The sequence below is a fragment of the Eleutherodactylus coqui genome, chromosome 4 (assembly GCF_035609145.1).
Source record: "Eleutherodactylus coqui strain aEleCoq1 chromosome 4, aEleCoq1.hap1, whole genome shotgun sequence".
Lineage (NCBI taxonomy): Eukaryota > Metazoa > Chordata > Amphibia > Anura > Eleutherodactylidae > Eleutherodactylus > Eleutherodactylus coqui.
This window is the reverse complement of record NC_089840.1, coordinates 48585898-48607140: the sequence shown is the minus strand read 5'-3', so window position 1 is coordinate 48607140 and position 21243 is coordinate 48585898.

The following is a 21243-nucleotide window of genomic DNA, read 5'->3' as shown; positions in this document are numbered from 1 at the left end:
TGCCTCATTTATAAATTGCGCTTGGATTCTATCTGTAGAGTGAATCCTACGTATGCTTGAAACCTATAAGGTCCAGAAAGCTATTCAACTGGATCCTATTGCCTCGCAACTGAATGCCGTATTCGCATTAGATAGTGTAACTCTAAGATAGAGTAAAGTAACTGTGCATCGTGTATTATACACGGCGACGATGCATGTGCAAAATAGCCAGAATTTTGTCCACCTCCAATCGTGTCTCAAGATCCTAGGTGATTTTCGTAGGGTTAACACCAAGAGACCTTGGCTCTTGGAAAAATGACTGTCAGGTTAAACACCTATTAGCCCAGCACAGTGATAGCATGCAGGATATACAGCCCCACTTCAGGCTAAGACCTACTAGTAACTGCCACAATGGCAAAAAGCATTTTAAACTGGCTATAAGGCTTGCATTCAGTAAGGCAGAATTAGCTGTAATAGCTTATAGAGCGAGACAGAAGGTATAGAGCAGGGCAAGAGGAGTGCCAGGAGTGATCTCCAGCAGCACCTGCCTACAGCTCACCATGAATAGGTGATCATTATTATTATTATTATCATCAAAAAGACGTAAAGGGACAGGATCCTTGTGAGTCTGAGAGTAAAGCGGCTTCTGTTTCACACAGTATAGCTTACTGTGACATCTTGGCTTCTGTGCTGTGTTTGACATTTGAGATAAAACTCCGAGATGGAAAGCAGGATGTAGGGAAAAACAATACATGGACTAAAGCCTTACGCTGGTGGTTAATGGCTCAAGCACATGGTAACCTTCCAGGCTCTGTGATATTTAACCTCTTGGTGACCAAGTCCTTTACTATGTAAATGTCTACATCAAACTGTCATATTTTCAAACCAATACATTTTACAGCCAGATTCACGCGGGTGTAAGCACCGTATTTTACTGTATTTTTGCATGCCCTGTGTATTTGTCCACACAAAACATCATGCAGACATGCTCCCATGCTTACCTATTACTCTGTGGCATAAGTTGTGCTTTCTCACTATCCCAGGACATGGCTGCTGTCTTTTAATTTCACTTTTTGTGTCGAGAAGAATGGGCAGAAATAGTATAAAACTAACATTTTCTTCAGTATCCTCTATTCCTAAGGGCCAGTTCACACTGGTGGTTTTTGTTTCCTTCTAGCTGTTCCATTGTGGGAGCAGCTAACCAAAAAGAACACAGAAATGTTAAAGAAGTGGAAATGTTGCACTCAGTTTGGTTCCGTTTTTTTAAACTGAAATCAAAAGCGCAGCAGTCCGTGGTTTTGCTTCAGTTTAAAAAACAGAATGGCGCTGGAAAATTGACCAAATGGACTGAAAATGAAGACCTTCAGTTTCAATGCATGTCTACGAGCGAGCGATGTTGCCGTGAGAAAATCGCAGCGATATCACATCGGTGGTCCATGTGATATTGCTGCATTTTCACGCAGTGATAATATGATTTTGTGTCGCTACAAAGTCACGTGACTTTGTAACACCACATGCAAGGATTTTCAGCGGGGGGCACTACCTCGAAAATAAGCCCTAGCTTCATAAAAAATACAAACATCACGAAACGCTGTACGGATCCGCTGCGTCTTCTCTCCAGTCCCCAGCAATTGGCCTCAGGCATCTTTTTCTGGCCAGAGATTTGAAAATACCTGCCTCCAGGAAGTGCTGCCTCGGATTGGCTGCCTCAGATTTTCCAATCCCTGACCAGAAAAGTGCCAGGGACAGGCGAAAAGACGCAGCAGAGCCGGACAGCGTTTCTTGATGCAGCTAGGGTTTATTTTAGGGCTTATACAGTAGGATTTCCTACTGTTAAAGTTGCATTGCACTGCACGAAAAACCGAATTTCCGTGCGATGCGATGCAATACATAGTAAGGGTCTATAGGAAAACATGGGCTTCAAAGCATTGCAAATCACAGCTGTATAGAGTGTCCTGCAATGTCGCAGGCTACAAAACATCGCTCATGTTGAAGAACCCATAGGAAAGCATGGGCTCTATGTTCATGCGATTTGTCGCGCTACCGCATTGCAATAAAATCGCTCGTGTGGAAGCGGCCTACAGCTGACAAAGTGCTGGCCCAATCCTTTACTGGCAGAATGCCCTACAATGAGATGTGCCACTGAAGCTGCATAATGCATCAACAATTAGGATGTATATATGCACATAGTGGACACGAGGGGTTAAAGGGGTTGTCCATTTGTTAATTAATTATTTTTTAATTGTGTTTTGTGCAAGAGTGTTACAATAACAAAAGCAGCAGTATTTCCCTGTCCTTTGCCCTGGCGATCCAGCACTGAAGCCCTACCAGTCTGTTTTGGAACAACTACCACCTAACTGTTGCAGCTAATCAGAAGCAACAACAGTGAGGTGACATTCTCTTGGCATAATGCCTGCCAGCATTACTTCTCTCAACTTTTTGAACCACTGTTGTGACTTAGCCATATTCGTAACATGCAATCAAATGTCACAGTGAATAAAGCCCTAGCCAGTGCAGGTATTTGATGTTTTATCTCAAGCACACCTGATCCAACTAATGAAGCCGTTGACTAGTGGCATCAGGTGTGCTTGAGACAACACCTGATTTACAAATGTGTGCTTTTATGAGGGATTCTATTCAGATGGTTGAATATTTCTGAGACTCCACTGGACATTAAATAGGGCATTTTGTGTAGCATTTGGAGAAATCACTGGTTTGAATAGTACAAAAGTATAATCCTGGGGATAGTTTTACAAAAAACATGAGTATGATTGTGCTTCATTCAGGCCATTAGGCTGCGTACTCTGTAGTCTGAAGATCCATTGGGCCTCTTTCTTTAAGATCATATTGTCCCAGTTACCCGCCTTGATGAGATGGCAGGATGCATTTGCTTATTTGGAAACTGCAGCATCTGATATCTCCTCCATGAACTTCATTATTATGTTTTGCTAGAGGTTTGTTCCTGTTATTCTTAATGTCTCCAAGATGATCTCCTATCTGCCCACATGTTTGTTTTAATATCTTTCCTACATAATTGAGTGGACATGTGCATATAGCCAAGTGAATAACTCCTGTAGATTTCTAATTTGCATAGTGTCGCATCTGATATGTAATACCAGCACTGGCCCTACAGAAAGATTAATGCAGCGTTTACACTGAACAATTATTATTCACAAAATTGTTCAAACGAGCAAAATTAACCAATTATCAGTGTTTAAATGCAGCCAACGACTGAGCGAGAATTGAGCATTCTGCAATTTTTCATCCAAAAACGGGAACTGCAATTGGTTTCTGCTCGTGTGAATGAAGAATCACTTTTGCATAGCATGCCCGCTCTGGATTCTGCAATTCAAATCCGCCTGTGTGAAGGCGGCCTTAGTCTCATTGGTTCTAGTTCGTCTTTTTGATGTTTTTCTACCAAAAGATCCTGCGTATCCCTTCTTAATGTATCCTGGAATGCTATTTTTAAAGTCTTATCTGGATAGCCTCTGTTCACAAATCCTTGCTGTAGGCATCTTGACTGCCATTTAAAATCATATTGTGTTAAACTATTTCTGTGAATACAGAGGTATCGTCCTCCAGATGACAACTATTCTAATGAAGCAAAGTCTTGCTTGCTGTTAGTTTCCGGGAGACAGTGGTACTCAGATGATTGTCTTTCTTAATAATCTGAAGATCTAAAAATGTTAGCCTCGTTGCTGATATTTCATAGATAGGGCATAATTCCAAATCATTAATGTTCAATAAATTAATACATTTAATTAGTTCACCCTCATTTAAAAATAAAATGTCATCTATGTATCTTATCCACAGTAGAATCTCACAAGACCATGCTTCATATGTCTAACTGAAAGCCACTGTTTCCTCCCACTAACCTAAATATAAATTAGCATAGGTAGGGGCACAGGGTGTTCCCATGGCGGTTCCACATATCTGACGGAAGAACATATTGCCAAAAATAAACACATTATATTCAAGAACGATGACTAACAGGTTTATGAGAAAAATGTTAAGTGCCACTGCATGTCTTCCACCAATGTGGGGCTTTGAGGAGCACAGGGCTTCAACGGCAAGACTAAGTAATAAAACATGTTGTTCAATGATATTATCCTGTAGTCTTTTAATTACATCTGTAGTGTCTTTCACGTACCATGGAAGTGACTTCAAAAAGGGTCTTTATATAGCATCCACATATATTCTTGTATTTTATGTACGATTATCCATCCCAGCTACTACTGTGTTTCCCCAAAAATAAGTCCTAGCCTGATTTTTCAGGATTTTCCAGGAGGCTTGAAATAAGCTCCAAACCGAAAATAAGCCCTAGTTACACTACATAAAAAAAGGAATATATTACCTAGTAGGCACAGTCTGGCTCCCTCTCGCTGCTATCCAGAGCTCTGGTGGTTCCTGCAGTCCTCGGCTGTCCGCAGAAGATCACTTCCTGTTTACGGAATTCATAAATCCCGCCTCCAGGAAGTGATGGCTCTGATTGGTTCTTGGAGTGCTGCTCGGTCAATCAGTGCAAAGCTCGATGAACCAATCACAGATAGCACATTGGTTCATTGAGCGCTGCATTGATTGGCTGAGCAGTGTTTGATAAACTGATCACAGCCAACGCGTTGTTGGGGCAGGATTTATAAATTCCATAAACAGGAAGTGATCTTCTGTGGATGGCCGAGGACTGCAGGAACCACCCGAGCTCTGGATAGCAGATTTTTTTTTTATTAAGTATTGGATTCAATCATTATTATTCAGAATATTGAGACACATGGTCTCATAAATTTCTCTTGGCATAATGCCTAATTTAGACACAAGTGCTCAAAAGTCACTCAAAAGACATCTTTTGAGCTGTAATCGTTGTCTGCATTGATGATCAGTAAGACGGCAAGATGATAGCTCAAAATTCGCTTGAATGGCAGTTTGAGTGACAGTTTTGAGCATTCACTTTGCATAAGTGTATAAATGAAGGCTCACGCTGTATGCAGAAGACAAGTGGGACTGCTACCTTCTGCATACAGCTGTTGTCTTCTCGTAGAGCTCAGCTGGTATCCAGCTGAGCGCTCCGATCAGGGTATGCAGAACACAGGCAAGCCTGCAGTGATTTTCAGGGAAGGGCTTTAAATATAAGCCCTTCCCTGAAAATCATCCATAGCATGTGTAAAAAATAAAAAAAATATATACTCACCTCTCCGCCACTGCCGGGGCTCAGCTGTGTGTAGCCGCGTCTTTTCCCTGCACTACTCTCAAGTTCTTTAATCAGGTGGGTATTTAATTTCCCTTTGTGCTGAAAGAGCTGTATTTGATTGGCTGAGCACTCAACCAATCACAGGCAGCGCTCAGCCATTCAATGAATGACAGTTTAGTGCTGCCTGTGATTGGTCACAGCGCACAGCCAATCACAGGCAGCACTCGTCCAGTGGTGGAGAGATGAGTATATATATTTTTTTATTTTTTTACACCAGCTAGGGATGATTTTCAGGAAAGGGCTTATATTTAAAATCCTTCCCCGAAAATCACTGCGGTGGTGCCGGCGTCCTATACTCTTACTGTGTTCTGGTATACAGCTGAGCGCTCCGAGCGGGGTATGCAGAACACAGCTGGACCGCTGTCTTCTTCATACTTCGGCTGTGTTCTACGACCGGGATGCCAGCTGAAACAATAGTATCAGTGATATCCCACTGAGCGCGCTGCACTGATAAGAGAACGATAAACGACTCGTTACCGAAAACTGCATGATGTCATGCAATTAAACCCAAGGATTCTCGCTCAAAAGACGGCTTTGAGCGATTTTTGAGCGAGAATTGTTGGGTCTAAATAGGCCTAAACTGTGTTACTACCTTTATCTGATGGCTTGATTAGAATATTCTTATCTTTTTCAAGATAAAGCAGTGGGCGTTCTCTCATCCTTGGACAGATTTTGTTTACGCATTGGAATTTTTACAGATCTCAAGGTTTTTCTTCAACTAGGCTAAGAAATAAATCTATGTTTTCATAATCCCCCAATGGGGGTGTCTAAGTACTTTCTTGCAAAAAGGTCTTTTGTCCAGTGAAAAGCATCAAATTTAACAGTTGGTACGAAAGTCAGACCTTTTTTCAGTAGGGACATTTTGGAGCTAGACAAACTTTTATTAGTCAGATTGATCTTTTGTAATTCCTTGTTATTATCACTCGGATCTCCTTCCTGTCACTCACCATATGCTAAGTGATGGGTTGGTGGTTCGATAAAAAAACCCTACTTGTACCTCTACCTCTATGTGAACCTCTATTCCTATAACCAGTTCTTACCCCAAGGGTTTCCTAGGGGGGTTTCTCTTTCTGCCATTATACAGTGGCGCATTTGCTGGCTAGAGCCAGTATTGCAGTATGCGGCATGCCGGAGAGGCCCCCAACAACAGAGCGGACAGTAATATACAGTAAGAATACCCTGCCGGACGTCTTTCAACATCGGAGCTGTCCAGGCTTCAGTCAAAATGTTGAAAATGTCAGACAGTGGATTGGAAAGGGTTAATGGTTCGCTTTTGCAAATGAGTGATCAGTGAAGAATTACTTTACCATCTTTATTGAGTTGTCTCCAGTGCCTATATAATATAATCTGATGGTTTGCCTCTTGCTTCCCATAGTCGTATCTTTCTGTATGGGAAAAAAAATGCAATACATTATAAACCTAATTAATACCAGGACGCCGGTGTTTCTCTTTAGGTTTCATTATATGTATCTACTGCCGTGTTTCCCCGTAAAATAAGACCCTTTTAATTTTTGCCCCAAAAGAGGCACTAGGTCTTATTATACTTACCTAGCAGGCTCAGTCCAGGTCGCACCTGCTGCTCCAAACAGCTCCAATGCGCTTCCCGCAGTCCTCAGCTGCTCATGCAACATCACTTCCTGGTTATGGGATTCATAAATCCCACCTCCTGGAAGTAATGGTTGTGATTGGTTCATCCAGTACTGCATTGATTGGATGAGCAGCGGTGGAGGAACCAATCACAACCATCGATTCCTGGAGGTGGGATTTATCAAGTGATGTTTTAAGAGCGGCTAAGGACTGCGGGAACTGCGCAGAACCTATAGAGAGTAGTGGGGGGACCTGGACCGATCCTGCTTTTTTAATGTAGTGTAACTAGAGCTTATTTTCATGTTAGGGCTTAAATTTCAAGCCTCCACGTAAATTAGGCTAGGCCTTTTTTTGAGGGTAGGTCTTATTTTCTGGGAAACGGGGTATGTCCAATGATAATATCCAGTTGTTTATAATAGTAGGGCTTCAGGGCAATTCAGCCAACCACAATCAGAGCTACCAGCAGGTGGGGATTTTAAATCCCCAGCTGCTGATAGCTCAGAACTACAGAGCCTGGGACAGCGCTAGAAGTCGCGGCTGAGCCCTGGCAGCTGAAGGGAGGTGAGAATTATTTTTTTAAATTTTTTGCACTATTTTAAATGGCATTTCAGGGAAGGGCTTATGAAGCCCTTCCCTGAAAAGCCATTGACAGGATGCCGGCAGCAGGATTCTCTACCGCAGCTGTCATGTGTGACAGCTGCGGTGGAGAATTGAAGAATTCCTTTTGCTGCATCTGCCATAGATGTGGCAGATGTAGCAGCAGGGAATTCTTTTAACTAGCGGCAGATGTGTTCTTCATGCCCGCGGGGGTCACAGAAGCGGCGGAGAGGTAAGTTTTATATTTTTAAGCCCTTCCCGAAAATTCATCCCGCGCTCGCCGGCAGCCCATTGCTTTCAATGGAGCCGGCTGTATTGCCGGCTCCATTGAATTCAATGGGCTAACATCGTTCTTCTCTGCCACAGCTGTTACAGCTGTGGCAGAGGAGAACGATCTTTATGCTGACAGTGCGGGATGGGGGGGGTCTCACTCCCGCGCTCGCCGGCAGCCCATTGCTTTCAATGGACCTGGCTGTATTGCCGGCTCCATTTAATTCAATGGGCTAACATCGTTCTTCTCTGCCACAGCTGTTACAGCTATGGCAGAGGAGAACGATCTTTATGCTGACATATGTTTATTTTTTTATTTTTACACATTTTAGGATGATTTTCAGGTAACGGCTTATATTTTTAAGCCCTTCCCGAAAATTCATCCTGAGATCGCCAGCAGCCCATTGCTTTCAATGGAGCCGGCTGTATTGCCGGCTCCATTGAATTCAATGGTCAGTGCTCGTTTAATCGAGACGAGTACCGCGTGCACCCTAACACTCGAACGAGCATCAAGCTCGGACGAGTATGCTCGCTCATATCTAATACACGCCAATGTGGACGGGTCAATGAAAGTCCATATACTTCCATTGACTCCATTCACTGCGTTTCACACAGCCGTAATCCGCACCAAATTCACGGTCGTATGAATGAGCCCATAGGCAGACATACGATTATGGCGTTTCTGTACGTGGCCTGGCTATACCGTCGCTACAGGCAGGATACCTTAACTGATAGATTTGTTAGGGATATGCCGTATCTACCATTTATAAGTGGCATTCGGGGGGAGTTCAGTATACTACGTTATTACTGCTCTATAAGAATATCTAATAGGAATTCATACTAATCATTAGTGACATTATTGTCTATTTTTATAACGGCCTTGTGAGACTGATGAGATTCCTTCAACAGTCCTTACTGCACTTGATATTTATAAAAACATTAATAAATACACAATTAACTTTTTATATAAAAATTACTTTTACAACATTGCCAATAAAGAGATCTGTTATCCCTGGTTGTCCGTTCTCCAAAGGGGAGTTGTAAAATCCCCCTTTCCCTAATATTCCCTAACAAAAAACCTATTCAAAAACATCTGTAAGTGGGACCAATATTTTGAACCAAACAGCCCTCGATGAAACCAATTTTGGATGAAACGCTTTGGGTGATTTAAAGGGTCAAGTTAGTTTTGTTGAGCACTTTTGTTTCCCTTATACAAATAATATATACTCGTATATATGAGTACCTCCTCTCTTCAGTCTGTTCGCTTTCATAGTACACGACTGTGGGCATGGGAGTGAAGAATAGATGTTTTTTGTTATCTTTGTATGTCTGCCTACTTAAGTATTCAACACTGAGTCTTACTGCTATATTTTAGTAAGTCCAATAAAGTTTTGGTTTTTAATTACATATTTTCGCAGGGATGGATATCCGTTGTACGGAGTGTTCTCTTAAGGTCAGGCTAGTTCCTGATAACTCCTCCTTTGTACATCTGCCAATGCGCCTAGCAGTCTACCAGTTTCAGACATAATTGGCTGTTTTCATGTGAAAACTAAAATTCCCTATTTTTATACGGGAATGTTGTTCTTGAAGCAAGTAGAGGAAATTAAGTGTTCCTCTCCCGTCCCTCGGAGGTGCAGGAAAAGTTTTAAGAAAACTGTATATTCGAGTCTAAGTAAGGAAAGAAAATTTTATTTCAAGGAGGTTGTGAAAAATGTCAGGTGCCCAGCTTCTTCCCGAAATCAGTTGCACAGTGGCATAATTATAGGGTTCACAGGAGTCGGAATTTCCTACTGGCCCCTAAGACAGTGGGCCTAGAGGTTGGCCATGTCAAATTAACCCACCACAGCCACCCGGCACCTCTGTCCAGCAGAACCAACTCCATCACTAAGTTTATTGTCTGCCTTTCGGACCCTGCGCCTTCCCACTCAGCATAGCCCCGGACCCTTGTCTCTGCTGCTTCCAGCAAATATGTAGGAAAGGAGAGGAGCGTGCTATGCTGAGCAGGAAGTCACATACAGACAGCTGTACAATGGACTTAGTGAAGAAGTGACAGTGAGTTCCAGTAGACGGAGGTGCGGAAGCATCGGGGAATGGGTGGTTGGACAGACCAATTTTCTACTGGATGCCACTGTTTGCCTTCAGTGGTGTTGACTGGCCCTACAACATCCATGAAGGTATATATATGTGTGTGTTTGTGTCTATAGGTGTTAAAATTTGCCTGTGTGCGTTTGGATGTGAAATATATGTAGAATCAGCCTGCCTATGCCCGGTGACAAACCTGCGTATTTTGGCCACATTTTGGCATCCATAATAAGGATATGTGTCACAGCCTGAGAACGGGTCTCCTAACTCGAACTCTGAGCTTCATGACAATGGCAGAAGGAGAATAGAATCCAGTGGCCAATCAGATCCATCCTATGACGGAACTGAACGGTGTTGTGCAGAACCGATTAACTATAATGGGGTCCGTTCAGTTTCTGTCTAGTTAGCCAGGCATTTCCATGGATGAAATAGCACTTCATGTTGTGCTATTTTGTCTGGGATTGAAACAGAAATCAGTCATGGATCCTCCAAGTGGAGCCTCTGAGAGTGCATTCGCTTGGGGCGATTTTCATGAGCGATATCTGAGTGATTGCGATATGATTAGATAACGTGTGAAAAGAACACATTCATTGCTTCCAATGTGTTTATTCAAATGAGTGATTTTTATCTCAGACTAATAGTCTAAGATTGAAAAATCACTGCATGTCCTCTTTTTGGGCAATTCTTTTTCAAAATTGCGTATTATTTCTTATGCCCCCCCCCCCCCCCCAAAATCCCATTGTCCTTGAGTTAGATGCAATTTTCATGGGAATGCAATTAGATTTTCCTATTAAGACAACATGCGGTTTTCCCTCGTATACATATTGCAGAAAGGCGATGCGGTGTTCTCAAAAAAAAGCATCACACTCACAGGAGAAATCGCAGGTTTAGTGCTTCGACAGATGGCATATGGGTCCACATTTGCTGTAACTGAAGCTTTATTCCATAAAAATTGCTAGGCTGTTGAAGTAGGTCTGTTGGTGATAAATCTGACGACTGGGCGGCCACGGAAGTGTGACAATGTTGTGGGGGCTCCTGTGACCCCCTTGTGTGTGCGGCCTAGCATTATCCTGCTGGAAGCCCTGCCAACACATGTGGCTGCAGGATGTCCTGAATATATGACTGAGCTGTCATTGGCCCTCATACCACTAATAGTGGTGACTGTCTGTTGTATACGATGTCCCTCCAGACAATCACACCAGCAGGGGGCAGTGTGCCAGTGAGATGCTGTCAGGACTCAAACCAGGAACCTCTTGTACTGCAAGCATTAGCCCTTCTTATTGAGCTATCCAGCCAGTGAACACTTTCCCTGCATAAGGCCCCCTACACACGGGCGAAAATTCCACAGCGGGATTTTCCACCCGTGGGCGCTGCCATAGGATTGCATTAGATAACGCAATCCTATGCAGACGGCCATGATTTGTGGGAAAACACACGCTGAAAACAAATCGCGGCATGCCCTATTTATATGCGGATCTCGCAGAGGCCCGCACAGAAATGTCAGTGGTGACGGGCTGGCTCCTCTCTGCACATGCACGAGCTGAGCGGCAGCCGGCACACAGCACAGAGGGGAGACACCGGGAGCAGGTGAGCCCGGCTGTCTGCAGGGGGCCTAACTCTCAGCCTTGTTCTCTGATCCCAGTCATCTAGCTTCTGGTCCTGACCCCACCTCTTGCCTTTATTGCATTTCCTATAAAAGCCTGGCCCTGAAATTCCCTCAGTGTGAGATTATCCTACTCCACAGCACCGTTTATTCAAGCTCCACATTACCTGCTCCTCCACTATTACTGCAAAGACTACTCGATAATGACTCCTGGCTTCCACCTGACTATACTTCCTGCCTAATCCTTTGTACTGCAAACATGACCACCCAATAACAACTCTTACTTCTGACTACTCTCCGGTCCTGATCTACTACTACACCCGTGGCTCCTATCCAGTACTGGTAGGATGCTACAGACTCTCACCTCCAGACACAAACATGGCTGTCGTCGGTGCCTAAACTAAATCTGGATTTGTCACTTTCACTCCGCAGCCGTGCAGTTTCATCACTCACAACAACACTGCAAACAAAGGTGATAGTGGGTGTCAAAGGCAGTACATATAATGGGTGCTGTGAGACCAAATATCCTTCAGCCAAGTGCCTGGAAATGGTTCAGAAAGACACAGGGGCCTGTAGTGAAGGTGGCACCTGTCTCAGGATGGCGGACAACGAAACAGTTGGAGCTGCTCATGCTTGCCGGACAATCAGGTGTTCCTACCAACTAGTGGTCTGTCAATGGCATCCTTAGCCTGGTCGCCTTATGTGCATACTCTCAACACATCCAATGGTCGCAACATGTTCTAGGAGTCTGGTTAGAACAGCCTATATGGCAGGCAATTAGTCGATACAATCATCCTGCTACTCCCATTCCAATAATCTGCCCCTCTCAATTTTTGTTAACTGGGTAAAATCTCTTTGATTGCGTCGTAGAGGCGTCTAGTGGTCAACAAGCTCTACACAAGCGGAAGAAGAGGTCACTGCACACAAGGAGCCTTTGAGAGTCTTTTATAGGCCAAGGGGGAAACCACTTTTAACCGCTTAGTGACGAAGCCTGTTTGCGCCTTAGTGACGGAGCCAAATTTTGGAAATCTGACATGCGTCGTTCAACATAGCATAACTCCGTAAAGGTTTTGCATATCCAAATGATTCTGACACTGTTTTTTCGCCACATGTTGAACTTCATTTTGGTTGTAAAAAGAGACCGATATAATTTGTGTATATTTATTAAAAGTACCAATATTGGAAAAAGTTTGAAAAAATTATCATTTTTTCACATTTTCAACTGTAATATCTCAAATATGTCCAAACATACTGTACACATTTTTGATAAGATATATATTTCCATCTGTTTACTTTATTCTAAGTGCACATTCGAAAAGCTTTTGTGTTTTTTTTAACCATTTAGATGACGTACAAATTTAACATTACTTTTCAGCATTTTGAGGAACACTTTGTTTTCCTGCACCAAGCCAAGTTTGCAAAGGCTCATGAGTGTAAGAATAATAGATACTACCCCCAAATGACCCAATTTTAAAAACAACCCCCCTTAATGTATTCACTTAGGGGTGTCATGAGTATTTTGACCCCACCTTTTTTTCGGGAATTAATTCAATTTAGAGGAGAAAAAATAAAATTTCATATTTTTGCAAATATGTCATTTTAAAGACATATTTCTTTTCCTATAGTGCCCATGAAAATGAGGATTTACACCCCATAATGGATACCCCTGTTTCTCCCGTGTTCAGAAATATACCCATTGTAGCCCTAATCTTATGTCTAAATGCACAACGGGGCCCAAAATGAAAGAAGTAGTCGGTGGTTTTCAGAACATAAATTTTCCTTGAAGGCGTTTTAGGCCCCATAGCACATTTGTAGAGCTCTTGAGCGGCCAAAACCAAAGAGAACCCCCACAATTGACCCCATTTTGAAAACTAGACCCCTTAAGGAAATTATCTAGGGGTGTACTGCCCATTTTGACCCCACAGTTTTTGAATGAATTCAAGCAAAGCAAAAGGGAAAAAAATGTGATTTTCGTTTTTTTGGCAATTCTGTCTTTTTAAAAACTGCTTTTTTTGTACAGCACACACATGAATGAAGACTTGCACCCCAAAATGGATACCCCTGTTTGTCCCGTATTCAGAGACATACCCATTGTGGCACTAATCTTATGTCCGCATGCACAACGGGGCCCAAAATGAAAGGAGTAATCGGTGGCTTTCAGAACATAGATTTTGCTTGAAGTCCTTTTAGGTCCCATTGCCCATTTGTAGAGTTCCCGAGCGGCCAAAACCATAGAGAACCCCCACAAATGACCCCATTTTGAAAACTAGACCCCTTCACGAATTTATCTAGGGGTGTACTGTGTATTTTAACCCTACAATTTTTGAATAGATCTAAGCAAAGCAGTAAGAAAAAATTACGATTTTCATTTTTTGGGCTATTGCATCAATTTAAAAACAGTTTTTTTTGTACAGCACACACATGAATGAAGACTTGCACCCCAAAATGGATACCCCTGTTTGTCCCGTGTTCAGAGACATACCCATTGTGGCCCTAATCTTTTGTCTGGATGCACAACGGGGTCCAAAATTAAAGGAGTAATCGGTGGCTTTCAGAACAGAAATTTAGCATGAAGGTGATTTAGGCCCCATTGCCCACTTGTAGAGCCCTTGAGTGGCTAAAACGACAGAGAACCCCAACAAATGATCCCATTTTGAAAACTAGACCCCTTAACGAATTTATCTAGGGGTGAACTGTGTATTTTTACCCTACAATTTTTGAATAAATCTGAGCAAAGCAGTAGGAAAAAATTACAATTTTCATTTTTTTGGCAGTTGTATCAATTTAAAAACAGGTTTTTTTGTACAGCACACATGGGAATGAAGACTTTCACACCAAAAATGGATACCCCTGTTTGTCTTGTGTTCAGAAACATACCCCTTGTGGCCCTAATGTACTTAAAGGACACATGGCTAGGCCTATAATGGAAGGAGCACCCGTTGGATTTCAGGGTACAACTGAATAAATTCCAGGCCCCATTGCCCACTTGTAGAGCCATTGAGCGTCTAAAACGATAAAGATCCCCCACAAATGACCCCTTTTTTAAAAACTAGACCCCTTAACGAATTTATCTAGGGGTGTACTGCTTATTTTGACCCCACAGTATTTGAATGAATCTAAGCAAAACAGAAGGAAAAAAATTACGATTTTCATTTTTTTGGCAATTTTGTCAATTTAAAAACTGGTTTTTTTTGTACAGTGTACATAGGAATGAAGACCTTCACCCCAAAATGGATACCCCCATTTGTACCGTGTTCAAAAACATACCCCTTGTGGCCCTAATCTACTTAAAGGACACATGGCAAGGCCTGTAATGAAGGAAACACCCGTTGGATTGCAGGGCACAACTGAATACATTCCAGGCCCCATTGCCCACTTGTACGGAATAAAAATTGACACCTTAACCGCCCCCCCCCCCCCCCCCCCCCACACACACACACACTTTGCGCCCTTTTCGGCGTTCCCCAAATCTTAGATAAAAGTAATAATGTGAACTATGTAGTATTTCCAAAGACAGGGGTAATTAAGTAGGCTGGTTGGGATGGGTACATGGGGCAATAAAAACATCGTACCCCCCTCCTCTCATGCTTTTTGGGGGTATTTTGTGACCTCAGTAGCGGGTATGGGGTGTAAAAAGTGGTTCTCTGTGAGTCTCCGTAAGCTTGATGAGGTGCGGCGGTCTCACACAGAAGACGCTCAACAAGGTGCTCCTGGAACTGCAGGAAGGCGAGCGTTCCCGGGGCTTCTTGTAAATTGCGTATTACAGGTAGCGGTCTGAATAACGCCAGGCTCATGCAGCCGTAGGTGGAATCCACTTGTGGAGGCCTGCAGTCGATCCCAGCTGTGAGCCGGCTGTGACCTTGCGTACGGCCGCGTAATGTACTGCGCATAACTGCCTACTCACACAGGCGGTCATTCGCAGTAGATTTTTTTTGTTTGTTTGTATTTCCCGCACCGTCGCTTAGCGATGACACGGGTACCCGCAGCCCGTATACAAGGTAGTTGCGTATGGGCTGCAGGTATATCCATGACCATGGAGCACAATGGGCTCTATGTTGCGGATATCCGCGGTAAAATAGAACCTGCCGCGTTCTCTTTTCTGCAAGTGGATTACGCAATTCCACCCACTAATGTGAGTGGAATTGTGTAATCCAATGCGATTGATCTGCGTATTACCGCGGATCAGACGCATGTGGAATCCGTAATTCCTATCCGGTCATGTGAGACCGGCCTAAGATCACTACCTTTGTATCACGTGATCGGCGACCACTCAGCAAGGACACTGGTCCAGGCTCTCGGCGACCGTTGGTCGCCGGGAGCAGGGTGATTTTATGTTTCCTGGGCTCACCGACTTCTGCGCATGTGTCCGGTGTTTTGCCGGCGGTCGCATGTACAGAATCCGGGAAAGTTCACGGAGGAGGATCGCATCGGGGTGCAAATACGGAGGCCTCCGGTAAAAAGTTTCATCTCATCTCACCGAGCACATCGGTGAGGGGAGATGAACCTTCACCTTTTTTTTACTTTTACGTGATCGCCATTATCCATGGGATAACGGCAAACGTGATCAGGAACCGCTCACCGCGGCCCCCCGTGAAATCTCCAGGCTCTCGGCTAAGTTTTGTAGCCAGGTACAGGGAGATTTTAAATTTCCCTGGAAATCCATGGCTTTTGCGCTGTGCCTGCCATTGTGGCGACGGGCGCGTGCGCAGAAGCTGGGGTAAGGTCCGCCGATAAATCTGCAGGCCTTAGGTACGTCATTTTATCCTCCCTCACGGATATGATTCGTGGGGGGTGATGAGACGTAAGCTTTTTTAACTTTTTTTTAACTTTTTATACTTTTTTTAAACTTGAAATGATCACTGTTATCCAATGTCCCTGGTGAAATCTCTCTGCTCCTGGCTACACATGGCAGCCAGGAGCAGAGGGATTTTAAATTTCCTGGGGCTCGAGCCCCTCTGTGCCTGCGCCCGATGATTGACATCAGGCGCGCATGCGCAGACGGGAACTTCGGGTCCCGGAACACCAGGGACATCGGCGGACCTGAGGTGAGTATTTTCACCTCCCCTCATGGATCGGATCCATGAGGGGAGGTGAAACTTGTACTTTTTAGTAAGTTTTTTAGTAAGTTTTTTAACACCGTGGTCCCCGGAAACATCTCCTGGTTCCCGGCTACCTTCAGGAGCCGGGAGCCAGGAGATTTTAAATTTGCTGGGGGCTCCCCGGCTTCTGCGCATGCTCGTGATGTCATCGTCTAGCGCGCGTGTGCAGAAAACCGGTGGCGGGTCCGGGAGGACCAGATCTTCGGCAGCAGAAGGCGGGTGAGTATTTTCAGCTGCCCTGATGGATCCGATCCATCAGGGTAGCTGAATCTTTAACTTTTTCATTGTTTTATTTACTTTATTGCGATCGGCGCTATCCATTGGATAGCGCCGATCGCAATGCCGGGGGGACTGCCCGCAGCCTGCGATGACAGCTCCATGCTGTTGGCTACCTGCGGGCACCGACAGCATGGAGCTGTCACGTCCTCAGGCAAGTGGGCATTAATCCTAAGAGGATGCATAATACTACGGATTAAAGCCCACTTACTGAGGACGTAGTTTCCCGATGGGGCCGTCACTAAGCGCTTAAGGCCTCAGCTAACAAGGCAGTTCACCTAATCACCCCACAACTCTCACAATTTACATGCCTGTCTGAGATGTAACTGGGTTCTGAGTTTTGCAGGCAGGATTTTTTTTTTTGACAGAGTGTAGTTAATAAATCTTCAGATTGGTGGAGCTGCACATTCCTCATACAGCGCAGGGCGCATGCAATGTGCCAATTATGGTTTGTCCACATCTGTGTTAGGGCTTCAATAGAGATTTCTATTTCTTTGTTCTATTTCTGGATCAGAGAAACAAAAATAAAACAGGATTAACCCTTTAAGGATGCTGGCCTTTTTTCCCTCCATTTTTATTTTTTCCTTCTTCTTTTAAAAAATCATGACCCTTTTATTTATCCATCGACGTCGTTGTTTTTTGCGGAATGAGTTGTATTTTTCAATTGTACTATTTAATGTACCATGTAATGCACTGAAAAGCTTTTAAAAAATTCTAAGTGGAGTGAAATGAAAAATAAAAATGAAATTACAGCATCTTTGGGGGCGTCTTGTTTCTACGGCACACAGACTGCAACAAAAATGGCGTGATAACTTTATTCTATCGGTCAGTACGATTACTACAGTACCGAATTTACATTTTCTTTTCTGTACTACTTTTATTTTCTTCCAATCATATAGTTGTGGGATGGCTCATTTTTTGTGGGACGTCCTGTAGTTTCTTTTGGTACCATTTTGGAGTACATACGCCTTTTTGGTCGCTTTTTATTACATTAGGCGAAACGTGTCGAGGTGTCTATACGTTAGATTTTAATAGGGTTTTGGTGGCGCTGACCTACTAATTTCTACATAGGCTTTTGGAAGTTGGCCATCCAGGCCTATGTTTAAGGCCTCGTTCACATGATCGCTGTTTTAGCACAGTATAGGCGCATGAAAAGATCGTGGCTATACTGCACTAAGGATCACGTCAATGGTAATTCAAGCTATTTTAATTAGTCCGTTAACGTGATCTGAGGTGCGTGTAATTCAGCTCCCTTAGGAGTCTATGGAAAGCCGCACCAAAGATAGATCAGGTCCTATTTTTTCTCGCACCACGGACTTTAGATGCAAGCTTTGTAGCATGTCCTATCTTTGATTGGTTCGAGGATTTAGTGCGTCTAAAATCCATTCATCTGAACGGTTCTATAGGAAACCATTGGTTCTATTTTGGCGCGATCTTTTCACGTGCCCCTAATGCGCGAAAACAGCGCTCGTGTGAACAAGGCCTGAGTGTGTATATGCACAATTACACACTGATTGTATACTGATACTGATTGATGACTGTTGCTCACACTATATTGCTACCACTATTTGCCTCTTTATTTTATAATATTTTTTTCTTTTCCATAATTTTTATTGGGTTTTATAATAAACAAAAAAAAAAAATAACAGAAAATTGACTTATTTTTTGATGTTGTCCTTGTTTATTTTTGAATAATAAAGCATCTATATTTTAGGGGATAATGCCTATGGTTCATTTTTTTGCCTTTGGCAATTAGAATTATTTTTACATAACCCGGAGTATTCCTAGGGCAATCTTACAATATAGTCTACAAAATATGTTGGCACTATATACAGGGACCTGAAGCCAGCTGAGAGCAGCGACTCAGAAAGCCTTACATTTATACAGAGTTTCTGTGAGACTGCAGAAATCCCTGACAATCCCTGAACGTGATCCAGGAAAGGGTTAATTAACATCGTTCTCCTAAATTTGAAAGTTTTGTCTGTGAGGGCAGGATGCAAAAATGCTGTCAGCAAGGCTAACAACTAGAACCCCTACCCCCACCCCTGTCCTGACCTGCCAGCCCGCCCTGGCATGCAGCCTATGAGATTAACGAGACACAGTGGGCATTAGTCCACATTCCAGACTACAAAATGTACCGAGGGGTACGTGACATACCCTATGTGCAGCTGCCCAGATGTAACAATAGAACAAACTACGTAAGGGACAAGCTAATGATTCCCATTGATGACAGTTATTGGGAGACTCATGTCAGGGATGGCTGTTTTGGCAAGCTGCCTATGTACTTTACTTGCCCTGGGGCCCTCAGCTGGAATGTACTGTTGAGTATACATCCGCCTGCACGGAGTGCACCTGTATACTCCACAATACCAGCCAGCAGCACTAGTGGAGCCGGAAGTGGTCTGAAACGGAAATTTAACCCTTTCACTTTGGTTGTTGTAGTTGTTCAGCCGCAGGAATGTCCCTGTTTTTGCCTCCCCACCTTCCATCTTTTCCACAATGTAACCGGATGTAGTCTTATTTATTGCAGGCCGAAGTGTAATTGTTTTTATTGGAACATTTAAGTTAAGATTTATTTCTACCTTGGGGAGAAAGGCAGAAAAAAGATGCCAATCATCATGAATAACTCCTGTTCGTTTTGTTAAATATGTGATTTATTGTTACATTTGCAAAGTTTATTTAATAAACTACATGAAAAAGTGTGTTTAGTGATTTTTTTTTTGTTTATTTTTAAACATCCATTTTAGTTTTAAAAAGATTTGTACCTATTTTTATTGCTTCCTGACAATATATTAACCCCTTAATGACGCGGCCATTTTTCGTTTTCCATTTTCGTTTTTTCCTCCCCCCTTTAAAAAAATCATAACTCCTTTATTTATCCATCCACGTCACTGTATGAGGGCTTGTTTTTTGCGGGATGAGTTGTATTTTTCAATGGTGCTATTTAAAGTACCATATAATGTACTGAAAAACTTTAAAAAAATTCTAAGTGGAGTAAAATGGAAAAAAAACGACATTTTGCCATCTTTTAGTACGTCTTGCTTCTACGGCGCACAAATGGCAACAAAAACGACATGATAACTTTATTCTATGGGTCGGTATGATTACTACGATGCCAAACTTGTTTAGGTTTTTTTTTACTATACTCCTCTTTTTTTTTTTTAAAGACATAAAATTTTTTTCAATTATTTTCTGTCGTCATTTTGTGCGCGCGATAACTTTTTTATTTTTACGTCGACGTAGTTGAGCAAGGTCACATTTTTTGCGGGATGTCCTGTAGTTTCTGATAGTATCATTTTGGAATACATATGACTTTTTGATCGCTTTTTATTGCGTTTTTTCTTGGAGACAGGGTAACTAAAAAAGTGCATTTCTGGCGTTCTTCATTTTTTGTTTCGGACGACGTTCACCGTGCGGGAAAAATTATGTGCTACTTTGATAGATCGGACTTTTACGGACGCGGCGATATCAAATACATATTTTTAATTTATTATTTAGATTTTTTAATAATAGATATGGCAAAAGGGGGGTGATTTAAACTTTTACAACTTTTTTTTTTTTTCAATTAAAAAAAAACTTTATTGATTCTTTTTTTTACTTTACTTTGAAGTCCCCCTGGGGGACTTTAAGATGCGATGCTTTGATCGCTCCTGCAGTATGACGTAATGCTATAGCATTACGTCATACTGCTTTTTGACAGGCAGCCTATGAAGCCACCCCACGGGGACGGCTTGATAGGCAGTCTGCTAAGGCAGCCCTGGGGCCTTTCATTAGGCCCCCGGCTGCCATGATACGTGCAAGGCTCCCCCGATCTCACCGCGGGGGAGCCGCGCGGGACCCCCGAACATCGTTCGGGGGATTTAAATGCCGCTGTCAGAACTGACAGCGGCGTTTAAATGGTTAATAGCCGCGATCGGCCGCGCGGCCGCTCGCGGCTATTGCCCGCGGGTGTCAGCTGTTATAAACAGCTGATGCCCGCACTGTATGAAGAGAGGTTGCCACGCAACCTCTCTTCATACATACCCCGACGCTCCATGACGTACCAGGTACGTCATTGGTCGTTAAGGGGTTAAAGGGGTTGTCTCGCGAAACAAAGTGGGGTTATACATTTCCGTATGGCCATATTAGTGCACTTTGTAATATACATCGTGCATTAAATATGAGCCATACAGAAGTTATTCCACTTACCTGCTCCGTTGCTAGCGTCCTCGTCTCCATGGTTCCGTCTAAATTCGCTGGCAGCTTGCTTTTTTAGACGCGCTTGCGCAGTCCGGTCTTCTCCTTTCAGAACGAGCCGCTTCAGTGTGCTCCCCGCTACAGCTCTTCTGCGCATGCGCAGACGAGCTGTCACTGCTCGGGAGCGCGCTGGAGCGGCCATTCTGTACCATCCTCTGTTAGAGGAAGGTGCAGAGCCGCCCAGCTGTCCCGAGAAGCCGCACAGCTGTCCCGCCGTCCTGCCGTCCTGCCGCCCAGGTAAGTGATGGGTCGGGGGGGGCTGCCGCTGT